The sequence below is a fragment of the Odocoileus virginianus genome, chromosome 20, assembly GCF_023699985.2.
Source record: "Odocoileus virginianus isolate 20LAN1187 ecotype Illinois chromosome 20, Ovbor_1.2, whole genome shotgun sequence".
Classification (NCBI taxonomy): domain Eukaryota; kingdom Metazoa; phylum Chordata; class Mammalia; order Artiodactyla; family Cervidae; genus Odocoileus; species Odocoileus virginianus.
In genome coordinates, this window is record NC_069693.1 from 32374352 (window position 1) to 32388154 (window position 13803).

Genomic DNA, 13803 nt, shown 5'->3' on the forward strand with positions numbered 1-13803 from the left:
ATCTTTGGAGAGGTGAATGAGAACATTTACTTCATCAGTACATTATTTTCTCTTTAAAATACTCACCATATGTCTAAGCAAAACTTGTCAAGGATCCACTGCTTAGGGCGAAACAGTAGAATGGAGAGAAGAGAAAAAACCCAAGGTTCATGAATTCTTTCATGGAAGAAAATTTGAAATACTAGTGGGGAAACCAAAAGAGGGCAAGAATGATTAGTTGTTATCTTCAAATGGAAGCTCATATCCATCAGTTTTTAAAAACATCATTAATTACTGTAATCCAAAGTAGCAAAAACAATAGGCACTTAATATTCACTGAACAAATGAATACATACATTTTGTGGCTGAAGGAGTCAAAGCAATAAAGGCCCCCAATCAGCCTGTTGAGGATAACAGACACTTCTCCATTTAAGGATTCTTCAGCTTTAATCATGGAGTTGGACTTTCTGAAGAAAAAAAAGGTTGAGATAATTGCTATATTAGGTATGAGTGAAAGTTGGCTTTAAAACCCTGGATATTGTTGCTTGTTTACCCTGGCCACTGGTATTGATTTACACAGTGATAAAAACAGACAGGCAAACTCATGAATGGTAGATTCCCCCACCCCACCATTCAGAATGTTGGAATTCTTGTCTCAGAAACCTGTGAATGTTATTTCTCATTGCAAAAGCACTTTGCTGATATGAGTTAGCTTAAGAATCTGAGATGGGAGAACCATAATATAATATGCTTCAAACTACCACATTTGCGGCAACTTGTTACAGTAGCAATAAAAAAAGGAGTTGACGAACATTTAAACATTGTATACTCTATATTCCCGCATGGATAGCCTGTAGCTTTTGAAAATAAAGATACCTGATAACCCCTGATCTTCTACCCATATACCTGCATGGAAATAATTGAAAGGTATTGTCATTTTAACCAGGTGCATGAGCACTGAAACCATCAGCTACCTTCCTTAAAAATTATTCCCAGCAGCCCCACCTATTAATAAAGCCTGCATGACACCTCTGCAATATGAGTCATAACTCCATCGGGTCATTATTCGACACTTAAGGGTGTGAATAGGGTAACTGTGTTATTTCCAACCCTGTGAAAACATGAGGAAGGAAATAAGCATCAAGGGTAAGAGATGCTAGAGGAGGATGCAGAAATATTTTACATGTTACATAAGGTCATTTTGTTCTGTTTGCCAAGATATTTTCCATTATTTCTACCAACCAATGGATACTTGACTCTCATGTACCTATCTTTTTTGCACAATAAACCACAATGAAATAAAGTCTAGTCATTTGCTGAACACACCATGCCATTTCCTGCCTTATTGTCTTTGAACATGCTTTCTTTCCTGTATGGGATGTTCTTTCTTTTTATCCCTGCCAGACTGCATTCATTTCATTCAAAACCAAAATGAAGATTCAATGCTGTGCATATTTTCTGGGAAGCAGCAGCATGCTCAGTTCTTCTTTCCTCACTTATGAGTGAGTTCAGGTTTCATAAGATAGGATCAATAAAATGCATGTATTCTAGTAATGTCCTTTTTGATAATAATGAGCATGCATTGCTTCATTTGTTTATTCATAAATATTAAGCATCTTACATATGCTATCCATTGTGTAAGGCACAAGTGACATAACTATGAAAAAATACAGGTCATTCTATCCTGGAGCTTATGGCAGAATTTAATGATGATGTAAAGCTCATCTCCCATCTTTATAACCACAGGGCTAACACAGTGCCTGAGATACGAAGTATCTGATAAATATTCAAAGGAAAGAAAGAAAAAAGAGTGAGAGAATGGGAGAATGAAAGGGAAAGAGAGCAGAAGGAAGAATGGGAAAGAGAGATTAATGAGAAATAGAAACAGGAGAGGGAAGAAGAGGCAGAGAAAAGACAAAGGAATGAGTTCCCTGAATACTAAGTTCTTCCAACCCAAATTCAGGCTGGAGCTGGCCCCGAGGAAAGAGCAGTAAGCAAATTTGTATAGAACATGCATAGCTGCCATCTTGACAGAGATTCATTTTTATTTAATGTCGAATATCAAAGAGTGATGCTATGTTTCACAAACTTTCCCACTGAATTATTCTAATAGCAGAAGAGTGAGGGAGAACCTCCAGAGGCTCTCAATCCACTAGAAGAGGGGGATTTCTTTTAAGTCTCTGGATTTATTTGAAAAATTCATGTAAATTTTATACTCCACTCATAATACAGCCATGTTAGTTTAAATATAAAAAACATTAGTTTTCTCCAAAATTAGCTAGTAAAATGTATGCTCTAGGAAATGGCATCCGCAGTTACTGTGTAGCTCTGCTTGTCATGCCCAGCACACCACCACCTACTCTGCAGTAACAGGCGGATACCAGCTTGCAAGGAGATGGAGTGGGGAACCATCTGGGTGGTCTATGAAAATGTCCACAATGACCGTCACTGGAAACAGTGCATGGGACTTTTCGCCATGAACCATAAAGAAGGGAGATACGCCCACACAAAGAATCATCTGCTCTTTATATGCTTGGAGTCCACTAAGCATTTTAAAAAAGCAATTACTATTTAAGAAGTTCCCTTTTAGCTGTTTCTAAATCAGTTAATAATATGTATTTTCCTTTTAATATCTTTCTGAGGAGACTAAAGTGCCTCTCACATAATTTCATTAATCTGCACAACACTTCCTTTCCAAAGATGGGCTTTTTAATCACTTAAAGTACCTTATTTTATACCAAGTTAAAATATCTAATATCAAACATTTCTCTGGCTTAAGTAATAGCAATGTTTATAACTGGATGGCACAGTTTGAGCTTTAAATCTAGAGAATATGTTGCTATTAAGTTAATACAATAATATGGTTGGGACTATAAGACTTTTCTAACTCATGGATGTGTTATATTTACATTTGTCTATTTAAATTCATAGAAATATTTTTATAGTAGCAGATGCTTCACTTATTAGTAATGACCAGTTCTGGATATAATAATTTAAATAGATATTACTAATGTAAGCATATGTAAATATAAATGGTGCTCTTTCAATTAGTCAGAATATGTAAAAAGACAGGGCTTCACTGGTAGCTCAGTTGGTAAAGAATCTGCCTGCAGTGCAAGAGACCTGGGTTCAACCCAGGGATCAAAAGGCAAGTCAGGAAGATCCCCTGGAGAAGGAAATGGCAAACCATCCCAGTTTCCTTGCCTGGAAAATCTCATGGACAGAGGAGCCTGGTAGGCTGCAGTCCATGGGGTCACAAAGAGTCGAACATGACTGAACGACTGACACTTGTACTTGTAAAAAGATACTGATATTCTGCAGAACTGAATGTCTTATGTACTTGAGGGCCGATTAGAACCTCTCCCTTTCTATGTTTAGTAGAACGTTGTATAGAATATTTGAGAATTATTTTCCAAAAGACCTTGGAACCACCCATTCCCATTATTCAGATAATTCTGCCTGGAGGTTGCTGTCTTCCTGTCAGGATGAGAGGGAGGTTTATAAAGCCAGTCCGCAGAGAGAAGGTATTGGTAGTGGGCATTTTCCAGTGTGTGAAGTGGAATAGAGCATGCCCCCAACCTGCTAAAATCGCTGGAACATAATGAAAGCATAAAAAGACTATGCATTTAGAATAACAGAACTACTAAGGCATTTTTAAACTTTAAAATAGGCGCAACGGGATACCAGCATCTCTGTCTGAAATTAATATGAAAATTACCAGTTTTTACATTAACAAGTGCTCAGTCCAATATGAGTGAATTCACACAAATATTAGTTTTTTTTATGGACTGATGATACAGCAGTGATCAAGACGGGGGGAGGGGGAAGCATCTTTTTTATGGCACTACAGTCTGGTTGGTGAGATATAAATCAGAAATCTTCAGGTTGTGAGGAATGTTTAGTGTCAAAGTTCTGTCAGGGAAAGTGAAGCAGATTGTAGAACAGTGCACCGGCAAAGCGGACTCTGTGCAGGTTTGTCCAGGGATGGTAGGTGAGTTTTACAAATGGAAAAAAAAAGAACCATGTAAGTAAATACCCAAGGAGACAAGAGGACCAATAAGCTTGTCTTATCGAGTGAGTAGTAAAAATACTGAAAAGGTGTGAATAAGGAATGTGATAAGTGATAAATCCAGAAATAAGCAGAACACAGGCCACATAAGCCCAGTAGTGATGGTGAGGAGTTACGTGTGAGGAGTGTTACAGAAATTCTTTGATTTCAGCAGCAACATTTCTTGTTCTTATTTATGGCTTAAAAAAGATCACTCTGTTGTATAGGGAAAATAAATGAAATAAAGGAAAGAGTGGACAGCAAGAGAACAGTTAGGAGAAATCATGATGGTCTAGAAGATGGGGAGAGGGGACTTATTAACACCTACATGTTATGTTGTGCAGGGATCTGAAACCAGATTACCTCAAAAGATGCATACACAAAAAAAGCATTTGATAAAATTCAACATCTGTTCATGATAAACATACTTACCAAAGTGGGTATAGAAGGAATATATCTCAACATAATAAAAGCTATTCATGACAAACCCACAGCCAACTTAATACTCAATGGTGAAAAGTTGAGGTTCTTCCTGCTAAAATCTGGAACAAGACAACCACTCTATTCAACACAGTCCTAACCACAGCACTGAAACAGTAAAAATATAAGGCATCCACACTGGAAGGGAAGAGGCAAAATTGTCATTATATGCAGATGATATACTATATATATTGATAGTGTTAGTCACTCAGTCATGTCCAAGTCTTTGTGACCCCATGGACTGTGGCCCCTCCAGGCTCCTCTGTCAATGGAATTTTCCAGGCAAGGATACTGGATGGATAGCCATTTCCTTCTCCAGGTGATCTTCCCGACCCAGAGATCAAACCTGGGTCTTCTGCATTGCAGGCAGAGTCTTTACCTTCTGAGCCCCGAGGGAAACCCATATATATTGATAGAAAAACCCTTAACACTCCACACAAAAGCTACTAGAATTGATAAATGAATTCAGTGAAATAGTAGAATACAAGGTTAAAATACAGAAATCTGTTGCATTCCTTTACTAACAATGAAATATCAAAAAATATAAAACAGTCCCTTCTAAAATTGAATCAAAAAATAAAATACTTAGGAATAAACCTGACCAAGAAGATGAAAGACTTCTATGCTGACAATATAAAAACAGATAAAAGAAATTGAAGATAATTTAAAGAAATGGGATGATAGTCCATGATATTGGATTAGAAGAATTAATATTATTAGCATAACCATATAACCCAAAGCAATCTACAGATTTAATGCAATCCCTATCAAATTGCCCATGACATTTTTTTTTTTTAAACAGAACTAGAAGAAATAACCCTAAAATTCATATGGAACTGTAAAAGACCTAGAATTGCCAAAGTAATCCTGAGGAGGGCTGCGGGGTGGGGGGTGGGGGAGGAAGCTGGAGGCATAACCTTACTAGACTTCAGACAACGCTAGAAAGCTATAGTAAACAAAACAGCATAGTTTTGGCACAAATCAGACATCAGTGGAACAGAATAGGGCCCCGAAATAAACCCACATGCCTACAGTCAATTAGTCTTTGGCAAGGGAGACAGAATAGACATGGAGAAAAGACACTTTTCAGCAACTGGTGTTTGGAAAATGGACAGCTGTATGTAAATCAATGAAGTTAGAATACACCCATGTGCTAGCACAAAAATAAATTCAAAATAGCTTAAAAACCTAATATAATATGTGACACCACAAATCTCCTAGAAGAGAACATAGGCAAAACCTTCTGCATAAAGCATAGTGATGTTTTCTTAGGTCACTGTCCCAAGGCAATAGAAATAATACATAAATAGATCTTCCCAACCCATGGATTGAACCTAGGTTTCCCTCGTTGCAGGTGGGTTCTTTACCAGCTGAGCCGCCAGGGAAGCCCAATAAAAATAAAAGCAGAAATAAACAGATGAAAACTAATGAAACATAAGCTTTTCCATAGCAAAGGAAATCATAAAGACAACCTACAGAATGGGAGAAAAGTATTTGCAAATTAGGCAACTGACAAGGGATTAATTTCAAATATGTACAAACAGATCACATAAATCAATAACAAAAAAACAATCAAAAAATGGGCAGAAGTCCTAAATAGATATTTCTCCAAAGAAGACATACAGTTGGCCAGTAGACACAGAAGATGTTCAATATTGCCAATTATTAGAGAAATGCAAATCAAAAGCACAATGTGATAGCACTCATATAAGTCAGAATGGCCATCATCAAAATGTCTATGGGTGGGGAGGGAAGTGGGAGGAGGGGGTTCCAGGATGTTGAGCGGACACATATATACCTATGGCCAATTCATGTTGATGTATGGCAAAAACCATCACAATATTCTAAAGTAATTATCCTCCAATTGAAATTAATTTTTAAAAACTCTACAAACAATAAATGCTGGAGAGAGTGTGGAGTAAAGGGAACTCTCGTACACTGTTGGTGAGAATATAAATTGGTACAGGTAGTATGGAGAACAGTATGGATGTTCCTTAAAAAACTAAGAGCTACCATGTGATCCTGTAATCCTGCTCCTGGGCATAGATAGATAGATGTGTATATATACTGTCAACATATCATTTGTGTTTATAGTTATGAGTCTGGATGAGAACAGTTTTAACTGAAAATGTATTTGGAGCAGAGTGACAAAAGATTTATCCCTAATTTCACCAAGTAAACATCAGAAGTAAGTTAGAAGGAGCCAGCAAAATAACTTGGGAAGCAGTATCCAGAAAAGTAGGAGGAAAATCAGGAGACTGAGGATCCTCAGAAGGCAAAGAAGAAGGTGCTTCATAAAGAGGTAATTAACTGTGTGGCATGCTGCTTTGTTCAAGTCAGATGAAGCTGATAATTGCCACTGGACATATCTAGATGATCTTTGGAGAGCTGGTCAAACTACTAATAGTAGTATAGTGCAGTCCAACCTACTAATAGGAGTGTATTGAACACATCATGAGAATGAAGACTGGAAACCTGTAGGTTTAAGCAGTTTTAAGTCATTTGACCAGAAGGGATCACAGAGTATTGCAGTGGTAGCTGGAGAAACATTGAGTCAAGGGAGTTTTTTTTGTTTTTTAATATGAGTTACTATAGAGGATATTTTACTATAATAGCAGTGTTCCATCTTATCAAAGTCTACATCTTTATTAATAATTATCCCTTCCAAATGTTTAGAAAAAAACTTAATTAGAACCTTTCAATGACAGACTTTATTCTCTTGGGTTCCAAAATCACTTGAGATGGTGACTGCTGCCATGAAATTAAAAGACGCCCCTTGGAAGTCAAGCTATGACCAACCTAGATAGCATATTAAAAAGCAGAGACAATACTTTGCCAACAAAGGTCCATCTTGTCAAAGCTATGGTTTTTCCAGTTGTCATGTATGGATGTGAGGGTTGGACCATAAAGAAAGCTGAGTGCCAAAGAATTGATGCTTTTGAACTGTGGTTTGGAGAAGACTCTTGAGAGTCCCTTGGACTTAAGGACATCAAACTAATCAATCCTAAAGGAATCGATCCTGAATATTCATTGGAAGGACAGATGCTAAATCTCCAATACTTTGGCCATCTGATACAAAGAGCCAACTCATTAGAAAAGACATTGATACTGGGAAAGATTGAAGGCAGGAGGAGAAGGGGACAACAGAGGATGAGATGGTTAGATGGCATCACTAAGTCAATGGACATGAGTTGGAACAAGTTCCAGGAGGTGGTAAAGAACAGCAAAGCCTGGTGTGCTGCAGTCCATGGGGTCGCAGAGTTGGACATGACCAAGTGACTGAACAACAACATACTATTCAAGATTTCATAGCATAGGCTAAAATCTCACAGATGGAGAGGGGCTTGTAGTCTCCCAGTCTTCTCCAATCTCCCATTTGTTCCTTTGATTCATTTCTATAGATTAACCTCCAGTGTCTCTGCTCAACAACTGAACACCACCCAGGATAGAAGTTATTGCTGTTACAGTTTAATAATTTTTTGAGGGGAGTATCTCTGATATCAGTAATAGAAATCTTGGATTATTTTGTTCCACAACTAAGATTCCAGAAGACAAGACTGATTCTGATAGTGTGCAAATCTTTGTTTTATAGCTTTGATTGTGTCCTGACTATGGAAAGCCAAAGGAAATAGGTATTTCAGTTGCCACTAGTATCATCTGACTAAAAATTAAAAAGTTAGATTGAATTAAAAGAATAGTGTGAAAATCAAAGAAGGTGATCATCTTTGACTTTCCTCTTCTAATTATATCAGACTTAATAAACTGTAGTGATGTTATATTTATCCAATTTGGGGGGCATGTTTTTATGTTTTGGTCCCAATCTTGAAGAAGCTCTGGATCAAATAGGAGTAGTAGAGACAAGACATTGCCTATAGTCTGTAAAATGCTCTCACTGTATACAATGAGGTACAGGTGGCTGTGCACAGAGCATCCAGAGGGTTGATCCCCAGTTCAATTCTTACCCTTTCTTCCCAGAATACATGGTACTCCCTGATCAAGATGGTACTAAAGAGAAAAGAGAACATTCTAAGATGAGAAGAAGTGCCACACTTTCAAAGGTTTGTGCTGTATGTAGGTTTTTGACAATCAAGAAAATGTGTAGGGGCTCTTAAAAATAAAAAACATATTAACAGCATACTGAGCACTTACTATGTACTAGGTAAATAACTTAATTTCATCATATTAACAAACTCTATAAAGCAGCTTGCCTAATTTAATCTCTCTTCTACAGTGAGCAAAGGGAGCACATGGAATGAGTTGTTTATCTGAAGTCATAATACCATGGACTAGTTCATGCCAGTAAGTTCAACTTCAGAGCCTAACTAATGCTTGACTCTTAAAACTAAACAGAGTGTGAGGTTGTAGAAACTATAATTTATAAGGAATCAATAAAACAACTCCTGTCTCTTCATTTTCAGGCTAAACATCCTGAGAGCATCTGAGACAGTGAAGGTCACAGTTAGAATATTTAAATACTTGAAGCAAAGTATTTTTCCCACACAAGATGTTCATGTGACTCCAGATGAGTCACATGAGAGCTAGGAGTGAAATATCAAAGTTTTAAGAATTGATCTAATAAAAGGATGCATTGATTTAAAAAAGAAAAATCTCCTCTGTCATTAGGTAGTAAGCCAAAACCAGATGTCTGTAATTGTTCAGTTATGTGCCATCTACCACAATCATATGACCAGCCAAAATGAACATATCTCAGTGTAAAAGTGCTAAGAAATAGAAAAAAAGTATTACATTCCAATTAAGCTTTAGAAAATTTCTCCAGAAATAAAAACAAACTCTCATGTTTCTGGCCATGCTATGGTTTAGAGCTATTGGTTGAAGAATACATCTGTAGAGCATGATTTTGGGTATCTTCCAAGAGAAAATAGAATGTTAATGATCTGATACAAATTTTAATAGATCTAGTGATACTGCTGCTTACAAGTTGCATAAAAAGTCTCTGAATCTCTATTTCTTCACCTATACAGAAATAATGTCTTTCTTCCAGAAACACCATAAAGATTTGAGTTGACTCATAACATGACATTTTCCACAGTTTCTGGGATGTAATATGTAGCAAATATTTTCAGGTTATATATGAAAGTGAAAGTCACTCAGTCGTGTCCATCTCTTTGCGACCTCATGGACTATACAGTCCATGGAATTCTCCAGGCCAAAATATTGGAGCAGGTAGCTTTCCCCTTCTCCAGGAGATCTTCCTAACCCAGGGATTGAACCCAGGTGTCATGCATTTTTAGAGGATTTTTTACCAGCAGAACCACCAGGGAAGCCCAAGAATACTGGAGTGGGTAGCCTATCCTTTCTCCAGCAGATCTTCCTGACCCAGGAATTGAACTGGGGTCTTCTGCATTGCAGGCGGATTCTTTACCAACTGAGCCACCAGGGAAGCCCTATATTCAGTTCAGTTCACTTGCTGAATGACTGTCTCATGACTCATGTCTGACTCTCTGCAACCCCATGGACCGCAGCACGCCAGGCCTCCCTGTCCACCACCAACTCCTGGAGTCCACCCAAACCCATGTCCATCGAGTCAGTGATGCCATCCAGCCATCTCATCCTCTGTCCTCTCCTTCTCCTCCTGCCCTCAATCTTTCCCAGCATCAGGGTCTTCTTCCAGTGAGTCAGCTCTTCGCATCAAGTGGCCAAAGTATTGGAGTTTCAGCTTCAACATCAGTCCTTCCAATGAACTCTCAGAACCGATCTCCTTTTGAATGGACTGGTTGGATCTCCTTGCAGTCCAAGGGACTCTCAAGAGTCTTCTCCAACACCACAGTTCAAAAGCATCAATTCTTCGGTGCTCAGCTTTCTTTATAGTCCAACTCTCACATCCATACATGGCCACTGGAAAAACCATAGCCTTGACTAGACAGACTTTTGTTGACAAAGTAATGTGTCTGCCCTATATTATATATATGTAAATAAATAGCATGGTGTATACTTACTGACAGCTTTTAAGTTGAGCAATCAAAGAAGACACACTTATTGGCATAGAGCTGCCATTAATTTTGTTAGCTTGTTTTCAATTAACTTATTTTATGTAATTTTAATGTAATTCTATGTATTTTATGTAAATTTAATGTATTTTAATGTAATTATGTAATTTTCTATTTGTAGATGTATAATAGAAAATTAATGTATATCAAATACAGAACTATGAAGAAAATCAGTGATCACACAAAAGTAACCACAGTTACATTTTATTATGCAACGATCTCTTTCCCCAATACAAAGTTTTAGTTATTTTTGGTCTACTAAGTGCTGTAATCATGGCCTAGCTTTAATGATTCAGATGTCTTCACATTAGTCCAAACTGAAATTTATGGATGCTAGAAATGGACTATGTTCTTCTTAAGCCAAAAATTATAGGCATGCATTTGATTTTGTTTTATAAATTCAAGGAATCTTAGGAACATACATAAATACCTTAGTTCATGGTATATTAAGAATTTTGCTTTTTATACAGGAAATAAAGAGCTGAGGAACACTGGTGACATGAGGAATCATGTCATGGTGACAAAAGGAATCCTTTTTTAAGCCAGGAAGTCTGGCATTCTCTTTTGAGATCCTTCATTTTCAGGTGGGAGATGGCTTGGCACCAATTATTATACTAACTAACTTGCGAATTTTCCCTGGTAAATTATACAAGTCCTTTTCTTTCCAATTTTTGCATCTCTTTACATTCCTGAATAGGTTCTTCAAAATTAGAATGCTACGTATTAGTTATTTGCATTCCTATCAAATGTTTCAAGGGCAAGTAGGAGACTCTGTCCACATTACTTTACATTGCATATTACAGAGCTGCTAATTTCTCCATCTTCATAAAAGATCATAATTATCTCTGGATTTCTTCACTGCTATTTAATTCATAGATACATGTCTAGATGCTGATGTCATGTATATTTTATTAAAACCTCACCAAGCATCAGCAAAGATAACTGTTCATACCTCCAGTATTTTTTATTCATGTTTATCCACAATGGGTGAAAGCAGCATGCAAAATAAATGAAGAATGATACCACAAATGTCTTTAGAGAGATATTAGAAGAGAATCAGCAGAGAGGGCTTATGAAAGTTGTATGAGCTATATCTTATCTATGCATACACTACAATGGTCAGAACATTTAGTATGTCAAACTCCATACCAGCCCCAAATAATATATTGGACACCTAATGAAGTTTTAACTTGGGGTGAGAAAGTACCTTTTGCCTTTATTGTGATTTTTAAAGATGTATTTGTCTTTAAATATGGTGTTCACGTGAAAAGTCTCCTTTCACAATTATTTGAAACCAGCTTTTTGTATAGAAACATCAAACATCTATGCTATTTTGCAATACATAAGCACTAGCATCAGTTTGAGTAAGGCTCAGTTTCCTAATGCCATTCATATTCCTTTTTGTCACAGTGTTACTAATGAATATTGAAGCTGAAGACAGAAAATAAAGTGCCCAAGACAAGGTCAATAGGTTACAACAGTAGCATATTAAAAAATGCCCATAAAATATTTCTTTGAGCCCAGGAGTCATATGGTGAAGTGGAAGATGAAGAGGACCCCTTCACTTAGAAAGATATTTTTCCTTCTAATTAGCATGTGTCAACCCAGGCTCCGGGGGAAAATGCATGATTATATTTCAGACAATGCAACAGAGTAGCTATTCAATGGAGTGCAAGGTTAGCAAAATCTGTAAGGGTATTTACACACATTTATTATTATTTTTATGTCTTTGTCCCTTGGTGAATGTAAAGGATATCATTTTCTAGAAACAGAAGGTCAGAGCTGGAAATGAATTGGACCATTTAGTCTGGTCTCTTCATTTTAAAAGATGAGGATGCTGCAGTTCAAAGAGGTCATGGGAATCGCCTAAGGTCACATCACTAGTAAGAGTAGGAATGAGGAAAGAGATTGTCTGTCTCCCAGCATTAGCCCTTCCCTTTTTGTTCTAGTCTGTGACCTAGATGACCCACAAATTAAGCACATATTCAAAGAAAACTTCAAATATGATCTCTTGACGTTTTTTGTTGACCCCCCACTACTGATGATGAATGGTTTCAGCTATCACAACCATTTTCAGATGAATTCTAATATTCTTTGCGGGTTATGTCACAAAGTGACATTGCATAGTGTCAGTTTAGATGCATAACCACTCCCCTGGAGTTAAACATCCCTAATTTCACGTGAAAAGATGCTCAACATTGTGAGTCATCAGAGAAATGCAAAGTAAAGTCCTGGTGAGATGGACTTCCTTGGTGGTCCAGTGGTTAAGACTCTCCTCCCGATTCAGGGGGCCCAGGTTTGATCCCTGGTCGAGGAACTAGACCCAGCATGCCACAACGATGAATCCCGCATGTCACAGTGAAGATCCCACATGCCGTAACTAAGACCCAGTGCAAATAAATTTTTAAAAATCATAAGAGATATCACCTAACACCTGTCAAAATGGCTGTCATCAAAAAGACCACAAATAAATGTTGGTGAGGATGTGGAGAAAAGGGAATCTTTATGCAGTGTTGGTAGGAATGTAAATTCGTGCAGCCCCTATAGAAAACAGTGTTGAAGTTTCTCAAAAAACTAAAAATACAACTGCCATATGAACTAGGAATTCTGTTACTGGGTATTTATCCAAAAGAAGAGAAAAAACAGAAAATGCTAATCTGAAAAGATCTATGCATCCCAATGTTCATGGCAACGTTATTTTTAATGGCCAAGATATGGAAACACCTAAATGTCCATCAACAGATGAATGGATAAATAAGATGTGATGTGTGTACACAGACCCCCACAGGAATATTACTCAGCCATTGAAACGAATGAAATTGTGCCATCTGCAACAACACGGAGGGGCTTGGAGGATATTAGGCAAAGTAAAATGTCAGACAAGAAAGACAAATATCACTTACATGTGGAATCTGGAAAGTAAAACAGATTAGAGACTTTAACAAAACAGAAACAGACTCACAGGGAACAAACTAGAAGTTAGTAGTGGGAAGAGGGAAGAAGAGGGGTCAGATAGGGAATTAACAGGTATAAACTACTACATATAAAATTCACAAGGTACAAAGATTTACTGTACAACACAAGGAATACAGCTAATATAATAACCATAAATGGAATATAACCTTTAAAAATAGTGAATTATTCTGTTGTACACCTGAAACATATAATATTGCACATCAACTATACCTAAATTTTAAAAGTTCCTGGTATTAATTATTTATGTCACCTTGGGCAAATTACTTGATTTTGCTATGCTTGAGCTGTCTCATTTGAAAAGTTTGAATTGTA